The sequence below is a fragment of the Tursiops truncatus genome, chromosome 9, assembly GCF_011762595.2.
Source record: "Tursiops truncatus isolate mTurTru1 chromosome 9, mTurTru1.mat.Y, whole genome shotgun sequence".
Taxonomy (NCBI): domain Eukaryota; kingdom Metazoa; phylum Chordata; class Mammalia; order Artiodactyla; family Delphinidae; genus Tursiops; species Tursiops truncatus.
The window spans coordinates 65945954-65967736 of NC_047042.1; the positions used below are offsets into that span (position 1 = coordinate 65945954).

Consider the following 21783-nt stretch of genomic DNA (forward strand, 5'->3'; position numbering starts at 1 on the left):
ACACACAGCAGTTGAAGGAGCAAGCTAAAAACCAAACAAACCAAACAAATGAAGAGGAAATAAGCAGTCTACCTGAAAAAGAATTCAGAGTACTAATAGTAAAGATGATCCAAATTCTTGGAAATAGAATGGAGAAAATACAAGAAACATTTAACAAGGACCTAGAAGAACTAAAGAGCAAACAAACAATGATGAACAACACAGTAAATGTAATTAAAAATTCTCTAGAAGAAATCAATAGCAGAGTAACTGAGGCAGAAGAATGGATAAGTGACCTGGAAGATAAAATAGTGGAAATAACTACCACAGGGCAGAATAAAGAAAAAAGAATGAAAAGAATTGAGAACAGTCTCAGAAACATCTGGGACAACATTAAACACACTAACATTCGAATTATAGGGGTCCCAAAAAATGAAGAGAAAAAGAAAGGGACTGAGAAGATATTTGAAGAGCTTATAGTTGAAAACTTCCCTAATATGAGAAAGGAAATAGTTAATCAAGTCCAGGAAGTGCAGAGAGTCCCATACAGGATAAATCCAAGGAGAAACGTACCAAGACACATATTAATCAAACTATCAAAAATTAAATACAAAGAAAAAATATTATAAGCAGCAAGGGAAAAACAACAAATAACATACAAGGGAATCCCCATAAGGTTAACAGCTGATCTTTCAGCAGAAACTCTGCAAGCCAGAAGGGAGTGGCAGGACGTATTTAAAGTGATGAAAGGGAAAAACCTACAATCAAGATTACTTTACCCAGCAAGGATCTCATTCAGATTTGACAGAGAAATTAAAACCTTAACAGACAAGGAAAAGCTAAGAGAATTCAGCACCACAAAACCAGCTTTACAACACATGCTGAAGGAAGTTCTCAAGGTAGGAAACACAAGAGAAGGAGAAGACCTACAGTAACAAACCAAAAACAATTAAGAAAATGGTAATAGGAACATACATATCGATAATTACCTTAAATGTAAATGGATTAAATGCTCCAACCAAAAGACATAGACTGGCTGAATGGATACAAAAACAAGACCCATATATATGCTATCTACAACAGACCCACTTCAGACCTAGGGACACATACAGACTGAAAGTGAGGGGATGGAAAAAGATATTCCATGCAAATGGCAATCAAAAGAAAGCTGGAGTAGCAATTCTCATATCAGAGAATTTAGACTTTAAAATAAAGACTGTTACAAGAGACAAGTACGCTACATAATGATCAAGGGATCCACCTAAGAAGAAGATATAACAATTGTAAATATTTATGCACCCAACAGCAGCACCTCAATATATAAGGCAAATGCTAACAGCCATAAAAGGGGAAATCGACAGTAACACAATCATGGTAGGGAACCTTAACACCCCACTTTCACCAATGGACAGATCATCCAAAATGAAAATAAGGAAACAAGTTTTAAATGATACATTAAACAAGATGGACTTAATTGATATTTATAGGATATTCCATCCAAAAATGACAGAATACACTTTCTTCTTAAGTGCTCATGGAACATTCTCCAGGATAGATCACATCTTGGGTCACAAATCAAGCCTTGGTAAATTTAAGAAAATTGAAATCATATCAAGTATCTTTTCTGACCACAGCGCTATGAGACTAGATGTCAATTACAGGAAAAAAATCTGTAAAAAAACAGATACATGGAGGCTAAACAATACTAAATAAACAACAAATCACTGAAGAAATCAAAAAGGAAATCAAAAAATACCTAGAAACAAATGACAAACAAATGACCCAAAACCTGTGGGCTGCAGCAAAAGCAGTTCTAAGAGGGAAGTTTATAGGAATACAGTCCTGCCTCAAGAAACAAGAAATATCTCAAATAAACAACCTTAACCTTACACCTAAAGCAATTAGAGAAAAAAGAACAAAAAAAAACTCAGAGTTAGCAGAAGGAAAGAAATCATAAAGGTCAGATCAGAAATAAAAGAAAAAGAAATGAAGGAAACAATAGCAAAGATCAATAAAACTAAAAGCTGGTTCTTTGAGAAGATAAACAAAATTGATAAACCATTAGCCAGACTCATCAAGAAAAAAGGGAGAAGACTCAAATCAATAGAAGTAGAAATGAAAAAGGAGAAGTAACAACTGACACTGCAGAAATACAAAGGATCATGAGAGATTACTACAAGCAACTATGCCAATAAAACGGACAACCCTGAAGAAATGGACAAATTCTCAGGAAAGCACAACCTTCTGAGACTGAACCAGAAAGAAATATAAAACATGAACAGACCAAACACAAGAACTGAAATTGAAACTGTGATTAAAAATCTTCCAACAAACAAAAAGCCAGGGCCAGATGGCTTCACAGGCATATTCTATCAAACATGTAGAGAAGAGCTAACACCTATCCTTCTCAAACTCTTCCAAAATATAGCAGAGGGAGGAACACTTCTCAACTCATTCTATGAGGCCACCATCACCCTGATACCAAAACCAGACAAAGATGTCACAAAGAAAGAAAACTACAGGCCAATATCACTGATGAACATAGTTGCAAAAATCCTCAATAGCGTACTAGCAAACAGAATCCAATAGCACATTAAAAGGATCATACACCATGATCAAGTGGGGTTTATCCCAGGAAAGCAAGGACTCTCAATATACGCGAATCAGTCAATATGATACAACATATTAACAAACTGAAGGAGAAAAACCATATGATCATCTCAATAGATGCAGAAAAAGCTTTTGACAAAATTCAACACCCATTTATGATAAAAACCCTCCAGAAAGTAGGCACAGAGGGAACTTTCCTCAACATAATAAAAGCCATATATATGAGAAACCCACAGCCGATATCGTTCTCAGTGGTGAACAACTGAAACCAATTCCACTAAGATCAGCAACAAGAGAAGGTTGTCCACTCTCACCACTATTATTCAACATATTTTTGGAAGTTTTAACCACAGAAATCAGAAAAGAAAAAGAAAAGGAATCCAAATTGGAAAAGAAGAAGTAAAGCTGTCACTGTTTGCAGATGACATGATACTATACATAGAGAATCCTAAAGATGCTACCAGAAACCTACTAGAGCTAATCAATGAATTTGGTAAAGTAGCAGGATACAAATTAATGCACAGAAATCTCTGGCATTCCTATACACTAATGATGAAAAATCTGAAAGAGAAATTAAGGAAACACTCCTATTTACCATTGCAACAAAAAGAATAAAATACCTAGGAATAAACCTACCTAAGGAGACAAAAGACCTGTATGCAGAAAACTATAAGTCACTGATGAAAGAAAGTAAAGGTGATACAAACAGGTGGAGAGATATACCATGTTCTTGGATTGGAAGAATCAACATTGTGAAAACGACTGTACTACCCAAAGCAGTCTACAGATTCAATGCAATCCCTATCAAACTACCAATGGCATTTTTCACAGACCTAGAACAAAAAATTTCACAATTTGTAATGGAAACATAGAAGACCCCAAATAGCCAAAGCAATCTTGAGAAAGAAAAATGGAGCTGGAGGAATCAGGCTCCCTGACTTCAGACTCTACTGTGAAGCTACAGTAATCAAGACAGTATGGTACTGGCACAAAAACAGAAATATAGATCAATGGAACAGGATAGAAAGCCCACTCTTTTACAGCTACATGTAAAAGAATGAAATTAGAACACTTCTTAACACCATATACAAAAATAAACTCAAAATGGATTAAAGTCCTAAATGTAAAGCCAGACACTATAAAACTATTAGAGGAAAACATAGGCAGAACACTCTATGACATACATCACAGCAAGATCCTTTTTGACCCCCCTCCTAGAGACATGGAAATAAAAACAAAAATAAACAAATGGGACCTAATGAAACTTAAAAGCTTTTGCACAGCAAAGGAAACCATAAACAAGACAAAAAGACAACCCTCAGAATGGGAGCAAATATTTGCAAATGAAGCAACTAGCAAAGGACTGATCTCCAAACTTACAAGCAGCTCATGCAGTTCAATATCAACAAAACAAACAACCCAATCCAAAAATGGGCAGAAGACCTAAATAGACTTTTCTCCAAAGAAGATATACAGATTGCCAACAAACACATGAAAGAATGCTCAACATCACTAAGCATTAGAGAAATGCAAATGAAAACTACAATGAGATATCACCTCGCACCTGTCAGAATGGCCATCATCAAAAAATCTAGAAACAATAAATGCTGGAGAGGGTGTGGAGAAAAGGGAACCCTCTTGCACTGTTGGTGGGAATGTAAATTGATATAGCCACTATGGAGAACAGTATGGAGGTTGCTTAAAAAACTAAAAACAGAACTACCATACGACCCAGCAATCCCACTACTGGGCATATACCTTAAGAAAATCATAATTTGAAAAGGGTCTTGTACCACAATGTTCATTGCAGCTCTATTTACAATAGGCAGGACTTGGAGGCAACCTAAGTGTCCATTGACAGATGAATGGATAAGGAAGATGTGGCACATATATACAGTGGAATATTACTCAGCCATAAAAAGAAATGAAATTGAGTTATTTGTAATGAGGTGTATGGACCTAGAGACTTTCATACAGACTGAAGTAAGTCAGAATGAGAAAAATAAGTACTGTATGTTAACACATATATATGGAATCTAAAGAAAAAAAATGGTTATGCAGAATCTAGTGGCTGGACAGGAATAAAGACGCAGATGTAGAGAATGGACTTGAGGACACGGGGACTGGGAAGGGTAATCTGGGTCGAAGTGAGAGAGTGGCATGGACTTATATATACTACCAAAATAGATAGCTAGTGCGAAGCAGCCACTTAGCACAGGGAGATCAACTCAGTGCTTTGTGACCACCTAGAGGGGTGGGATGGGGAAGGTGGGAGGGAGATACAAGAGGGAGGAGATATGGGGATATATGTATATGTGTAGCTGATTCACTTTGTTATATAGCAGAAACTAACACACCGTTGTAAAGCAATTATACTCTAATAAACATGTTAAAAGTTTTTTCAGAAAAAAAACATATATATGGAATCTAGAAAAATGGTACAGATGAACCTATTTGCAAAGCAGAAATAGAGACACAGATGTAGAGAACAATCGTATGGACACAGAGGTGGGAAAGGGGGAGTGGGATGAATTGGGAGATTGGGATTGACATATATACACTACTATGTATAAAATAGATAACTAATGAGAACGTACTGTATAGCACCAGGGAATTCTACTCAATGCTCTGTGGGAAGGAAATCCAAAAAGGAGTGGATATATGTATATGTATAGCTGATTCACTTTTCTGTGCAGCAGAAACTAACACAACATTTTGAAGCCACTCTACTCCAATAAAAAAAAAAAAAAAAAGCAAAGGCTTCTATTAGATTATCTTTAATGTGGTTACCAGCTCTAACACTGTGAGTCTCAATGAAATCTAGTAGAAGGGGGAAAGGAGAGAAAGAGATAAATATATATATATATAAAGAGAATAGATAGGAAGAGGAAGTAACAAAAGGAGGAGAAGAGGAGAGAGGGAATAGGGAAGTGGTTGAGAGAGCGTCCCACCAATTACCTTGGCTGTGATTCCTTGATCCTGAGCAAGGGTGGACCTTATCTGGTATTCAGAGGAATTCAATAAACAAGTGAGTAACTAAATAAATCACAAAAATCATAACATAATCATATATCATATCATATATGATAATCATATATATGATAATCATATCATAATCATAATTTTCTCAGACAAGGTTGATTTAATAGCCACTTGGCCCTTAGTTAGTTTCATGAATTATTCTTTTTTTTTTTTTAACATCTTTATTGGGGTATAATTGCTTTACAATGGTGTGTTAGTTTCTGCTTTATAACAAAGTGAATCAGTTATACATATACATATGTTCCCATATCTCTTCCCTCTTGCGTCTCCCTCCCTCCCACCCTCCCTATCCCACCCCTCCAGGCTGTCACAAAGCACCGAGCCAATATCCCTGTGCCATGAATTATTCTTGTATCCCTTTGGATACTACCTGTAGTTGATCGAGTTATATGGCATCACTGATTTGGACACTATTACGCTTGGCTTGTAGAAGCCAGTAAATAGAAGACAGTTTATGAGAGGAATGCTAAAGGTGGCTGTGATAGATCTAAAATGTTATTTCCATTCATTTAAAAAGCCTCTGAAATATAAATAACCCCAGTGTGAATGGTAGGGCACTTAGCCTATCCAATTCCTTTGTTCACTAATGACCGCAAAAGTTCACTCTCACCTGCAGAGTCATAAAAGTTTCCAGATAATAACAATACATGAACAGCCTCTCTGCCAAAATTCCTTGACCATGTCTTATTTTATTGATTCTACCCTCTAAATGTTCTACTAGAGGAAGAATGAATACGGATATTTAACAAGATTTTAGGAGAAATCAATATTAATGTATTTAGCAGCTGAGTTTAATTTTTAAAAGGGAAAAAGTCTGCATTAAAAAGGCTAAAGCTTAGATTTATTTGTATGCACTGAGGAACAGTTGGAAAGGAAGGGTGTTTTGAAGTTCACTCAGCCGGACAGATCACTGGAGGGAGCTCTAACTTCACCACAAAACCAGAACTGAGCTCTTTCTTTGTTCTTAAATTTCACATACAGCCAATGCCCACCCGCCCCTCCCCCCAATAAAATCAATAATAAATACGAAAAGTGTCTGGAAAGGAAAAATGTGTTTTGGGGGGCATCACATGCCACATTTGCTTACAAATAAAGACAGAACCACTATTCAGAATTGGCAATAAACAAGTCAAAAATACAATATATATATAGTTAGAGCCACAGTATACACTTTGTATGAAAAATACTTTGAAAAATATACTTTAAAACTCTCCACACTATCGCACCTCACCCCCATTATAATAGTGTAAATCCAAAATGACACCACTCTCAAGGCCAGCCAGGCAGAATCTGGCTTTGGTGTTCACAGAATTCACACAAGCTCTTGAGTACTTTGTACGGGAGGAGACTTTGTAAAGGCGTGGGTGATATCTTGGGCCCGTTCTTAGCAACATCACAACTGTTTCTGTGTTGGACCAGCTTTATGAAGGGCATTTACTTTTTCAGAGGCTGAGTGGTGTGCTTAATAGCACCCTGGATTGGGAACCAGAACACCTAGATTTTCAGCACTGCTGAAATCCTAACTATATGTGAGCCTGTGGGCTTTATCATCTTCACATTCCTGATGAAACAGAAATATGAAAAGGTTGAACTAAGTGATTTCTAAAGTCCCTTCTAATTTTTAAGTATGATCATCAAGTTAAAATTGTTTATTTGCTTTTTCAGTACGAACTGACTCTGATTATCATATATGTTCATAGAGAGTGATATTTAGAATTCATTTCTGTCATTTAGAACCCCCACCCACCCCCGAATGCTGTGTCTATCTTAAATACATTTTCCAAGAGTTTTCCTACACCTTCCTTCTTATATACCCTTCCTCCTCCTTCCATTGCTTACCTGGTCCTTTTACAGTTGGCTCCAGCTAAGAAGCAAATCTGTACTAATATTCTGAAAAAATGACTCTCAGTATCTTCAGGATCAGGCCTAACCTGGTAGGAATTCTGGGGACTTAAGCAGGCTATAGAGCAGGGTCTTCTGGTAGGGATTTGTTTAATTAAGGTGTTACCTCGAGCCAAGTACATAGTTTGCAGGACCCAGTGCAGAATGAAAATGCAGGGTCCCTGCTCAAAAAATTATTAAGAATTTTCAGATGGTGACAGCAGACCATTAAACCAAGCCAAGGGAACTTACGAACGTGAGGCCATTATGTCATAGTATGTGACTACACAGGTCACATACCCAGGCAGCCATTCGTGCCTGGAGTGGTGGGAACCCTGGGTTCAGTTTCACTGGTGCATAGGACTGAGTTTGACTCCAAAAATATTATCCATTGAAAAAAAAAAAATCCAATACAAATAAGGTAACATAAAAGCAAGCCACTCCTGCCAACTTATTTTTTTAAAGGTGACAAATGGTTCCAACAAAGAAGCTCTGATTATGTTTGGGCCAAATCCTTAGAAGGATGATCAGTTAAATAGTTTCGGAAAAAGCACTGTGGAAAGGGAAGGTGTTGAAATCATATGATCATTATGTTTATACCGATTAAAATTTTCATTCTGAGAAGGTGTAATGGTTTCTTCCAAGTAGTTTCAAGAAATTGGAAAGCCAGATGGAGATGCAAACAGTGGCACAAAGACTGACAAGAAGTTTCCTGGAGGGACTGGCGAAGTGTAGGGAAAAGATGCTTTCAAAAGGCTAGAGGCATTAGTTTACCTCTACTTCCCAAAGCTTTAAAATAAAGTTTGTAATAGATCAACTGTATAATTTCTTCGTGTTTTTTTCTAACATTTTATTTTTGTCTGATTCTGTTATTCTAGTGGGGAGACTACCTTGGCAATGCATACACTGTATTGTAACCTTTGATGGAATATTTGTGGTTTCAAAACAAGTTCAAAGCTATTTTTTCCTTTCAACAATAGGCATTAGTCAGCATTGATTGACTTTATGACAGTGTTCCTTGGCATTCATTTTTATTTGAGCTCAGAGGTCCAAGTAAATTGTGTTAATATTTTAGGTAGCATCTTGTGATTTGCATTGGCTGAGATCTGGAACAAGACAATTCACATCTGTGAATTTGTTTTTTCCTCTCTACACAGCACAACTTGGTGGCATCCTGACTGCCTCAGAGAAGCACCATCATCACCTTTGAGATGGAGTCTTAGAAGGCTTCTTCCAGCCAGTTGTAAGCAGGTAAGTTTGCATTAGGGCTTCTGCTGCCTTCTTTCCCTCTTCCCCAGGTTCTGAGTCTCCTACTCCTACCCTCATCTGTGAACAGAAGCTTATACTTTTAGACTTTCAAGTTTTCCTTCTCCTACAGTAGTCCTCTTTCTCTCTTGAGTTAAAAACTAGCCAATCTGCTGAACTAAGTGTTATTAGTTTGTCTACTGGTGGATGACTATACACATAGGTGCACTTCTAAGTACTATGTTTGCTTTTCCTTCGAGCCTGCCGCTATGAGATAATTTAAGCCAAGTGAGAGTCAGAAACGTAGAACTATGTCATGAGGAAGGCCAGAAGGAGAGTTGACTTGGGTAAGGAGTGATAGATATATTGTGACCTTAAAATAACAAAGTTGCTTACTTTCTACCATAAAGGCAATCCTAATTCTTAGATAGTATATCTCATCCTTTTAAGGGTGTGTTGGACAACCAAAGATAATTTAGAGAAGCTAAAATTTAGGAATCTGAAAACAGTCCTTAATTATGGCCTTTGCATTCAATTCATAATGAAAGCAGATTGAATTTAAACTTCCCAATAACATAGCCCTCGGGGCTAATGCTCTTGGAATAAATTTAAAATGAAACTGTTTCATACTGAAATCCATTAGTCATTTCTTTAGCAAACCCTCTTAGGTAGGGCTCCTTTAGCCTACATTTCCTGATTCTGCTGTACTTTATGATGTTATGACTAGGTCCCAAAGAACACTGTGGAATGCAATCTGCAAAAGCACTTTTTACTTAAAATTTTAAAATCAAAAATGACTGGAGAAAAAACATGGTAATTATAGCTTAACATAACAATGCAGAGGATACAGCCTGCAATGTAGTAGTTTCAATCACCATTATTATTAGCACAGTTTTTAGTAGTCATTAGTTGCTGAATTTTTAAATGTTTTGTTTATTAAGATAAAAAATATATTTTTATTTATGCAAAAGATGCCATCGAATCAGTTTTCCAAAGGTGGTGAGGAGTTAGTTTTCTCAGTATCACAAGATCTTTCCTCAGGCATGCTGCAGAGAGATATTTCACTTACAGCTAAAATCCACCCAATTGCATAAGGAAACAAAGGACATTTCTGCCCAAGGATTTGGTTTACACTGTTAATTTGGAATCATTTTAGACTTATAGAAAATTTGCAAAAATAATATAGAGAATTCCTATATACCCTTCACCCAGCTTCCCCTAATGTTAACATATTACATAAACATAGTACAATGATCAAAACCAAGAAATTAATATTGGCAAAATGCTATTAACTAAACTATAGATGGTATTTGAATCCCAACAATTTTCCCATTCATGTCCTTTTTTTTGGTCACAGAATCCAATCGAGAATCCCACATAGCATTCCGTCTTCAAATCTACTTAGTCTCTCCCGATGTGTAAAAATTTCCTCAGTCTTTCCTTGTCTTTCTTGATCAGAGTCATATTTCAAACAGGATTTATTCCTTTGAGTTGAATAATAATGAAAGAACAGAAAAATCCCCAACATTTGGGAACTTTAAGAGAAAAATTATATGTTTTCTTAGAAATCTTTCAAATTATTAGAGTGTGCTTTGCTAATTTTAAATGTATATATTTAAAATTATGAATTAAACTCTAGATGATTTAAATATTTTAAAAATATTTTTGAAAGAAAAAAATTTTTTCTGCACATTGCTGTTTTGTTTTTTGTTTGCAATGACCTGTCTTGAGCAGTTTAAATCTAAAATAAGACTCCTTTGGGAGTGGTTTTTAGATTTATAATTTAGAAGAATTTTTACAGAAATGGAATTAGGATAATTGCTCTATGGCCTCTTTGGCTTAAATTAGAAGGAAATTCTATTAATTGTGTGGTATAAATTTACTCCTTTAAATAGCTTAAAGTAAATTTCAGAGTAGTAGTAGTCAAATTTCAATGTAGTCAAATTCTGCATGTAAATACTTGTATATATTCTATGTTCCTAACTTAAGTTTCTGAAAACATTATTTATATATATAATTTATATATATAATTGTATATATAGTCTGTATATATATGTAGACTGTATATTATATATATATATATAATTTGTATATACATGCTTGTGTGTGTAATTCTCTGCAGCATTGTTGAATGCTTTACTGAGAACACATGAAAAAAATACATATTTTTCAATAAGAGCTATTTCATGTAGCATAAATGCACTTCATCAGCTTGGAGAACAAACAAAGGTCACAATAATTCTTTTTAAAATAAAAATTAATGTGACTGTCCTCCCACTTTACCACTCAAAGTATGTCCTCTCTCTGCCCCAGGGACAGAGAGATGTCCTCATAGAGTCTGTCCTCATAGAGCATTCCAAATCCTGAGGAGGCTCACCCATAGTTCAGCCCCAATCTGACCTCACTTTCATTGGTGTCTAAAGCCCAGGTGTGGCTCCTTGAATCTGAAGCATGCCCAGGTATAATCTTAAGCCAATGCTTTGGATTGGATCACCTCCCTGTCAAGCTGGGGACTCTCTCCACATCCTCTTATACCACTCCTGAAAGCTGCAGCGTTCACAGCCAAGGGAGCAGTTTCTCTGTTCCTGAGGCATCATCTAAAGTACCACATCTGGTTCCTAGGACCTTGCAGAAGGAGAACTAGAGGACTCAAACCAGTGCCACATAGTGCCACCTTTACGTCAGGTGGTTTCGTAATGTCTGCTGATGTCCTTGTCTACTTAGTGTTCACTGATAGTACCATCTTTTCTTGAGGTCAGTGTTTGCATGTGTGGAGGGGGTTGCTGAGCTAGAGAGAAGGAAGTCTTTCCTCACCATGTTATGTTCACTGTGCTCACCCTACCAACCTTCAGTTGAGTTTCTGGTACCATTACCTTTGCTGTTCTCATACCAGAAGAGTGGCATAACAAGGCTAGACCCATTAAAGGAGTTTCAGAATCAAGGATAGGGCCCATGTATTACAAAAATGTGGTCTATTCAGTAGAAAAGCTATCCAGGCTTGTCAGACATGTTCATCTTTTTAAAAAAATATTTATTTTTATTGAAGTACAGTTGATTTATAATGTGTTAGTTTCAGGTATACAGCAAAGCGTGTCTGTGTGTGTGTGTGTGTGTGTGTGTGTATGTATATATATATATATATATATATATATACTTTTTCAGATTCTTCTCCACTATAGTTATTATAAGATATTGAATATAGTTCCCTGTAATATATAGCAGGTCCTCGTTGTTTGTCTATTTTATATATAGTTGTGTGTATCTGTTATTCCCAAACTCCTAATTTATCCTTCCCCCACTTTCCCCTTTGGTACCCATAAGTTTGTTTTCTATGTCTGTGAGTCTATTTCTGTTTTGTAAATAAGTTCATTTGTATCATTTTTTTAGATATATACATTCCACATGTAAGTGATATCATATGATATTTGTCTTTCTCTGTCAGAATTACCTCATTTAGTACGATAATCTCCAGGTCCATCCATGTTGTTGCAAATGGCATTATTTCATTCCTTTTTATGGCTGAGTAATATTCCATTGTATATATATACATACATCTTCTTTATCAATTCATCTGTCAATGGACATTTAGTTGCTTTCACGTCTTGGCTATTGTAAATAGTACTGCTATGAACATTGGGATGCATGTATCTTTTTGAATTGGAGTTTTCAGACGTGTTCATCTTTTTAATGATGAATTTTAACCTCTTTGGGTTAAAATATCTATATCTATCTATATAGATAGATAGATATAGATATTTATACACACACAAACACATACAAGTACAGAGAGCTGGAGGGATACTATAAAAAAATGTAGGATACTCACTTGTGAGTGGGTTGTGCTGACAACCCAGTATGCGAGAGTTCATTTAAAATAAAGGTGTCCTGCAACCCATTAGAGGGAAGGATCAAATCTTGAAACAGGGACAAGTTCTTCAGGTCATCATTGTTCAGTCAGTGTTCCAGATTTTCTACATAGGAAGAACCAAAGAAAACAGTCTTACTGGAATGGAGGGAGGGGTTGGAGGAGAGATATCTTGAAGCTGCATTTACAGAGCATCCTCCTCCACCTCCTTCTTTGATTCTCTTTATTTGGAGGTGGTTTGGGAATAGATACTGAAGGATTAGATTATATGGAGGCAGAAAGACCTTGCCCCTCAAGGAACTTCTTGGTAATCCCAAACCACAATGCAATCTCTGTGCTTACCTTACACACAGAAGTTATTGTTGAATTTCTCTGCAGCTCAAAGGCTTTTTGCAATTAAGTATGAAATTTTTTTGGAGTAGAAACAAAACTAGGATGTTAGCTCCAAGAGGGCAAAAATTTTGTGTTTGTTCTTTGCTCTGTTTCGAATTCCTAGAACAGTGCATGATCCATAGTAAGAACTGAATAATAAGAACTGAATATTGGGGGGATTGGTTCAAGATGGTGGAGTAGAAGGATGTGAGCTCACTCCCTCTTGTGAGAGCACTGGAATCACAACTAACTGCTGAACAATCATTGACAGGAAGACACTGGAAGTCGCCAAAAAATACCCCACATTCAAAGAAAAAGGAGAAGCCACAATGAGACGGTAGGAGGGGTGCAATCACAATAAAATCAAATCCCATAACTGCTGGGTGGGTGACTCACAAACTGGAGAACACTTATACCACAGAAGTCCACCCACTGGAGTGAAGGTTCTGAACCCCACATCAGGCTTCCCAACCTGGGGGTCCAGCAATGGGAAGAGGAATTCCCAGAGAATCCGACTTTGAAGGCTAGCGAGATTTGATTGCAGGACTTTGACAAGACTGGGGGAAACAGAGACTCCACTCTTGGAGAGCACACACAAAGTAGTGTGCACATCAGGACCCAAGGGAAGGAGCAGTGACCCCTTAGGAGACTGAACCAGACCTAGTTGGAGGGTCTCCTGCAGAGGCAGGGGGTGGCTGTGAGTCACTGTGTGGACAAGGACACTGGCAGCAGAAGTTCTGGGAAGCACTTATTTGTGTGCGCCCTCCTGGAGTCCACCACTGGCCCCACCAAAGGGCCTGTAGGCTCCAGTGCTAGATTGCCTCAGGCCAAACAACCAACAGGGAGGGAAATCAGCCCCACCCATCAGCAGACAAATGGATTACAGTTTTACAGATCTCTGCCCACCAGAGCAACACCCAGTTCTACCCTCCACCAGTCCCTCCCATCAGAAAGCTTGCACAAGCCTCTTAGATAGCCTCATCCACCAGAGGCCAGACAGCAGAAGCAGGAAGAACTACAGTCCTGCAGCCCATTGAACAAAAACCACATTCACAGAAAGACAGACAAGATGAAAAGGCAGACACCTATGTATCAGATGAAGGAACAAGATAAAACCCCAGAAAAACAATTAAATGAAGTGGAGTAGGCAACCTTCCAGAAAAAGAATTCAGAATAATGATAGTGAAGATGATCTGAGACCTTGGAAAAAGAATGGAGGCAAAGATTGAGAAGATACAAGAAAGGTTTAACAAAGATGTAGAAGAATTAAAGAAAAAACACCTAGAGGAATTAAAGAACAAACCAACAGAGATGAAGAATACAATAACCAAAATGAAAAATACACTAGAAGGAATCAATAGCAGAATAACTGAGGCAGAAGAATGGGTAAGTAACCTGGAAGACAGAATGGTGGAATTCACTGCCGCACAACAGAATAAAGAAAAAAGAATGAAAAGAAATGAGGACTGCCTAAGAGACCTCTGGGACAACATTAAACACACCAACATGTGCATTTCAGGGATCCAAGAAGGAGAAGAGAGAGAGAAAGGACCTGAGAAAATATTTGAAGAGATTATAGTTGAAAATTTCCCTAACATGGGAAAGGAAAGACCACCAAAGTGCAGGAGTCACAGAGAGTCCCAAGCAGGATAAACCCAAGGAGAAACATGCAGAGACACATAGTAATCAAACTGACAAAAATTAAAGACAAAGAAAAATTATTAAAAGCAACAAGGGAAAAATGACAAATAACATACAAGGGAACTCTCATAAGGTTAGCAACCAATTTCTCAGCAGAAACTCTGCAAGCCAGAATGGAGTGGCACAATATATTTAAAGTGATGAAAGGGAAGAACCTACAACCAAGATTACTCTACCTGGCAAGGATCTTATTTGGATTCAACAGAGAAATAAAAAGCTTTACAGACAAGCAACAGCTAAGAGAATTCAGCACCACCAAACCAGCTCTACAACAAGTGCTAAAGGAACTTCTCTAAGTGGGAAACACAAGAGGAGAAAAGGACCTACAAAAACAAACCCAAAACAATTAGGAAAATGGTAATAGAAACATACATATTGATAATCACCTTAAATGTGAATGGATTAAATACTCCAACCAAAAGACACAGGCTTACTGAATGGATACAAAAACAACACCCATCCATACGCTCTCTACAAGAGACCCACTTCAGACCTAGGGACACATACAGACTGCTAGTGAGAGTATGGAAAAAGCCATTCCATGCAAATGGAAATCAAAAGAAATCTGGGTAGTAATACTCATATCAGATAAAATAGACTTTAAAATAAAGAATGTTACAAGAGACAAGGAAGTACACTACATAATGATCAAGGGATCAATCCAAGAAGAAGATATAACAATTATAAATATATATGCACCCAATATAGGAGCACCTCAATACATAAGGCAACTGCTAACAGCTGTAAAAGAGGAAATCGACAGTAGCACAATCATAGTGGGGGACTTTAACACCTCACTTACACCAATGGACAGATCATCCAGACAGAAAATTCATAAGGATACACAAGTTTTAAATGACACAATAGACCAGATAGATTTAATTGATATTTATAAGACATTCCATCTGAAAACAGCAGATTACACTTTCTTCTCAAGTGCACACAGAACATTCTTCAGGATAGATCACAGCTTGAGTCACAAAGCAAGCCTTGGTAAATTTAAGAAAATTGAAACTGTATCAAGAATATTTTCTGACCACAATGCTATGAGATTAGAAACAAATTACAGGGGAAAAAAACCGTAAAAAACACAAACACTTAGAGGCGAAACAATACGTTGCTAAATAATGCGGAGACCACTGAAGAAATCAAAGAGGAAATCAAAAAATATCTACAGAAAAATGACAATGAAAACGCAACGATACAAAATCTATGGCATGCAGCAAAAGCAGTTCTAAGAGGGAAGTTTATAGCAATACAATCCTAACTCAAGAAAAAAGAAAAATCTCAAATAAACAATCTAACCTTACACCTAAAGGAACTAGAGAAACAAGAACAAACAAAACCCAAAGCTAATAGAGGGAAAGAAATAATAACGATCAGAGCAGAAATAAATGAAATAGAAACAAAGAAAACAATAGCAAAGCTCAATAAAATTAAAAGCTCTTTCTTTCAGAAGATAAACAAAATTGATAAACCTTTAGCCAGACTCATCAAGAAAAAGAGGGAGAGGACTCAGATCAATAAATTTAGAAATGAAAAAGGAGAAGTTACAGTGGACACCACAGAAATACAAAGTATCATAAGAGACTACTACAAGCAACTGTATGCCAATAAAATGACAACCTGGAAGGAATGGACAAATTCTTAGAAAAGCACAACCTTCCAAGACTGAACCAGGAAGAAATAGAAAATATGAACAGACCAATCACAAGTAATGAAATTGAAACTGTGATTAAAAATCTTCCAACAAACAAAAGTCCAGGACCAGATGGCTTCACATGTGAATTCTAGCAAACATTTAGAGAAGAGCTAAGACTCATCTTTTTCAAGCTCTTCCAAAAAATGGCAGTGGAAGAAACACTCCCAAACTTATTCTACGAGGCCACCATCACCCTGATACCAAAACCAGACAAAGATACTGCAAAAAAAGAAAAGTACAGACCAATACCACTGATGAATATAGATGCAAAAGTCCTCAAAAAATACTTGCAGCCAGAATCCAACAGCACATTAAAAGGATCATACACCATGATCAGGTGAGATTTATCCCAGGGATGCAAGGATTCTTCAATATACGCAAATCAATCAATGTGATACACCTTATTAACAAATTAAAGAATAAAAACCATATGATCATCTCAATAGATGCAGAAAAAGCTTTTGACAAAATTCAACACCAATTTACAATAGAAACTCTCCAGAAAGTGGGCATAGAGGCAACCTACCTCAACATGATAAAGGTCATATATGACAAATCCACAGCAAACATCATTCTCAATGGTGAAAAACTGAAAGCATTTCCTCTAAGATCAGGAACAAGACAAGGATATCCACTCTCGCCACTATCATTCAACATAGTTTTGGAAGTCCTAGCCTCGGCAATCAGAGAAGAAAAAGAAATAAAAGGAATACAAATTGGAAAAGAGAAGTAAAACTGTCACTACCTGCAGATGACATGATACTATACATAGAGAATCCTAAAGATGCCACCAGAAAGCTACTAGAGCTAATCAATGAATTTGGTAAAGTCCCAGGATACAAAATTAATGCACAGAAATCTCTTGCATTCCTATACACTAATGATGAAAAATCTGAAAGAGAAATTAAGGAAACACTCCCACTTACCATTGCAACAAAAAGAATAAAATACCTAGGAATAAACCTACCTAAGGAGGCAAAAGACCTGTTTTCAGAAAACTATAAGACACTGATGAAGGAAATTAAAGATGATACAAACAGATGGAGAGATATACCATGTTCTTGGATTGGAAGAATCAATATTGTGAAAATGACTATACTACCCAAAGCAATCTACAGATTCAATGCAATCCCTATCAAATTACCAATGCCATTTTTTACAGAAGTAGAAGAAAAAAATCTTAAAATTTATATGGGGAATAAAAGACCCCGAAGAGCCAATGCAATCTTGAGGGAACAAAATGGAGCTGGAGAAATCAGACTCCCTTACTTCAGACTATACTAAAAGCTACAGTAATCAAGACAATATGGTACTGGCACAAAAACAGAAATATAGATCAATGGAACAGGATAGAAAGATCAGAGATAAACCCACACACCTATGGTCAACTAATCTATGACAAAGGAGGCAAGGATATACAATGAAGAAAAGACAGTCTCTTCAATAAGTAGTGCTGGGAAAACCGGACAGCTACATGTAAAACAGTGAACTTAGAACACTCCCTAACACCATACACAAAAATAAACTCAAAATGGATTAAAGACTTAAATGTAAGATCAGACGCTGTAAAACTCTTAGAAGAAAACATAGGAAGAACACTCTGACATAAATCACAGCAAGATCTGTTTTTGCCCCACCTCCTAGAGTAATGGAACTAAAAACAAAAATAAACAGGTGGAACCTAATGAAACTTAAAATCTTTTGCAGAGCAAAGGAAACTATAAACAAGACGAAAGGACAACCCTCAGAATGGGAGAAAATATTTGCAAACGAATCAATGGACAACAGATTAATCTCCCAAATATGTAAACAGCTCATGCAGCTCAATATTAAAAAAACAAACAACCCAATCCAAAAATGGGCAGAAGATCTAAATAGACATTTCTCCAAAGAAGACATATGGCCAAGAAGTACATGAAAAGCTGCTCAACATCACTAATTATTAGAGAAATGCAAATCAAAACTACAGTGAGGTACCACCTCACACCAGTAAGAATGGGCATCATCAAAAAATCTACAAACTGGCTTCCCTGGAGGCGCAGTGGTTGAGAGTCCGCCTGCTAATGCAGGGGACACAGGTTCATGCTCCAGTCCAGTAAGATCCCACATGCTGCAGAGCGGCTGGGCCCATTAGCCATGGTCGCTGAACCAGCATGTCCGGAGCCTGTGCTCTGCAACGGGAGAGGCCACAACAGTGAGAGGCCCACGTACTGCAAAAAAAAAAAAAAAAAAAAAATCTGCAAACTACAAATGCTGGAGAGGGTGTGGAGAAAAGGGAACCCTCTTGCATTGTTGGTGGGAATGTTAATTGATACAGCTACTAAGGAGAACAGTATGGAGGTGCCTTAAAAAACTAAAAATAGAATTACCATATGACCCAGCAGTCCCACTACTGGGCATATACCCAGAGAAAACCATAATTAAACGAGACACATGCAACCCAATGTTCATTGCAGCACTATTTACAATAGCCATGTCCTGGAAGCAACCTAAATGCCTGTCGACAGACGAATGGATAAAGAAAATGTGGTACATATATACAGTGGAATATTACTCAGCCATAAAAAGGAATGAAGTCGGGTCATTTGTAGAGATGTGGATGGACCTAGAGACTGTCATACAGAGTGGAGTAGGTCAGAAAGAGAAAAACAAATATCGTATATTTTTGCATATATATAGAACCTAGAAAAATGGTGCAGATGAACCGGTTTGCAAGGCAGAAATAGGTACACAGATGTAGAGAACTAATGTATGGACACCAAGGGGGGAAAGCAGGAGAGGGGGGTGATGGTGGTGTGATGAATTTGGAGATTTGGATTGACATATATACACTAATATGTATAAAATAGATAACTAATAATAACCTGTTGTATAAAAATAATAAATAAAATTTTAAAAAAAAGAACCAAAAATAAAAAAGAACTGGATATTTGTTCTTGAATGAACTTGTGTATTTAGCCGCAAATTAGTTAAATTAGTCAAATGCATTATCTGGGCTTCCCTGGTGGCACAGTGGTTGAGAGTCCACCTGCCGATGCAGGGGACACGGCTTCGTGCCCCGGTCCGGGAAGATCCCACATGCCGCGGAGCGGCTGGGCCCGTGAGCCATGGCCACTGAGCCTGCGCATCTGGAGCCTGTGCTCCGCAACGGGAGAGGCCACAACAGTGAGAGGCTTGCATACTGAAAAAAAAAAAAAAAAATGCAGTATCTAATTCATCATGGCAGTTCTTGCAATAAAGCATTTTACAGTCATTAGGATGGTTTATACCAGTATGTATTGTCATAGAAAAATGTTTATGATTTAGGAAAGATAAGTAAATGTCTTATTTGCATAAATTATATTTATTTGTAAATTACTTTTGAAAAATATATATCATTTGAAAATTATGTAGGTGCATATATAGATGCAAAGTCATAGACTTGGATGTAAATAAAATAATTCTTAGGTGATTGTATTCAGATTAGTTGAATGTAACTAGTGGAATTCAAATGAAATCAATAGAGGTGACTTAAAAAATTAATAGTTGGAAAAAAATAACAGTGGTTGAATGTCAGCATTCAATATTATTTGTATTAATATTAGCTAAAATTATTAAAATCGAGCCACACCAGTGGTAGAAGTTATTGGAAATTATGGCATTAAAAAATAAAAAAGCAAGCACACTCACTTCTATAGTTGAACAAGTTACAAAAACTATACAAATGGACAAATGATATTGAAAAAATTACCGATTTTTTTCCCCAAGCCAAGAAATTACTGGCTTTTTGGTAAAGATATAAAATTATCTTATAGATAGGGTTAGCATCAGTCACCCTACTTGACTAATGTGTAAGATGGATAACAGAGGGGATTTTCAAGGTGCCCCGTGCATAAGACAAATATCTCATACTTTTTGGGTTTATATATATTTGTGTTCAACCCTATCTCCCCTCTAGATCAAGGAACATGATACCAGCACAGGATAGGCAGTTAATAAATGCTCATTGAATGAACTCATGATTGTTTGGGTTTAGTGGGAAACAGTGGTACAGATACTGAAAAGTAGGGGCAATGGGAATGATAGTAGCAGTATCATGGACCCAAACTTTGTGTGGTGGTGTAGACAAATTCAAAAGATCCTCACCTTTCGCTGGCTTTTGAAAATTGGATCTTGTATAACTTTTATCTGTACCCAAACTTAAATTGTTTTGTCTTCCATTCTTTTTGGCAATAAAAGTTTTTTCCTGCAAACTCTGGCTCAGTAGAGGAAGTAAAACCCTAATTCTACCTCACCCTCCAGCACCATCAGACGCTAATAGAGTTTTACGTACGGGATATATCTCCTCATCATTGTATTGAATTTTTAGAATTGCTTCCTCAGTGCAGTTGTAAGGCTTTGAAAAGTTCTGTTTGCAGAGTTGGTGATTGGGTAACATATTTCGAGTGAAGTTGTAAAGAGTCCATGAATAAAAAAGAGCAGAAGAGAAGAAAAAGATATAGATTGAATCTAAGGATGTTAAAATGCAATTTTAGCTTTTTCTCTGATAACAGGCTCTGCCTTTGGTTTCTTTCTACATTTGAATGAGGTACATGGAAAACTGAGCTACTTTTAAGAGAAGGCTACACTGTGATTGTTTCTTTTTTTCTTTTTCTTCATTTCTTCTTTCCTTTTTTAAAAAAAAATAATATAGGCAATCTTTTCCAAAAGTTGATGTCTTGAAGTAAATACTATACTTCTCTTCTTACGGTGGTTTGACTCAATGCTTCAGATTGGCAAAGAAGAAATTTGTACTCCATCTTCTTGTGTTTTTACAGCTTCGTTTGCATAAATGTGCAATTTATGTAGGGGTTGATGTACTGTATTAAGAAATTCAGAGACAGCTGCCAGGGCCATCTTGCAGGGAAACTGTGCTGAACCTGAAATTTAATTTAAATATTTCATTTCATTATCATAGATTGCAGTGTTGGTAGTAAACTCTCCCTTCTTTAGAATCAGCACTAATCCAATCCATGAAAATTCAGTTGCCCTGTCCACAAATTTTGTGACTGAAAGCAGGGAACTGCAGACTTTGCAATGTAGATTGCCTGAAAGAATACTTTTGACTTCTTTCTTAGAAGGAAGAATCTTCGTCTTAGGAATTCAGGTAATAGAATTCAATTAAATTAACTAAAAAATTGTGCTTATTAATGTTCTCCTGCTACATCACCAGACATAAATGCAAGTCAGCTGACATCTTTCACTTTCCACTAAGCTTTTTGAAATTAACCATTTTTGTTAAGTTTAGCTGCTGCAATTAACTGCTGATTTCACCTCTGCATGGGCCTTGCTTCAGATGGTGTTAGGGATATCAACACCATTGAAGTCAATGGCACATGCTGGTGATTAATAACTACTTCGTTACTCA

At 36.8% G+C, this 21783-nt stretch overlaps 1 long non-coding RNA gene across 1 annotated transcript in view; it reads left to right on the forward strand.

Annotated features, from left to right (window-relative positions):
- Positions 1-21783, forward strand: part of LOC109549305 (uncharacterized) — a 369236-nt gene that overhangs the window by 261167 nt on the left and 86286 nt on the right. The window contains exon 9 of the long non-coding RNA XR_012333737.1: positions 8670-8763. This is a non-coding gene — a long non-coding RNA (uncharacterized lncRNA). The remainder of the gene's footprint in view (positions 1-8669; positions 8764-21783) is intronic.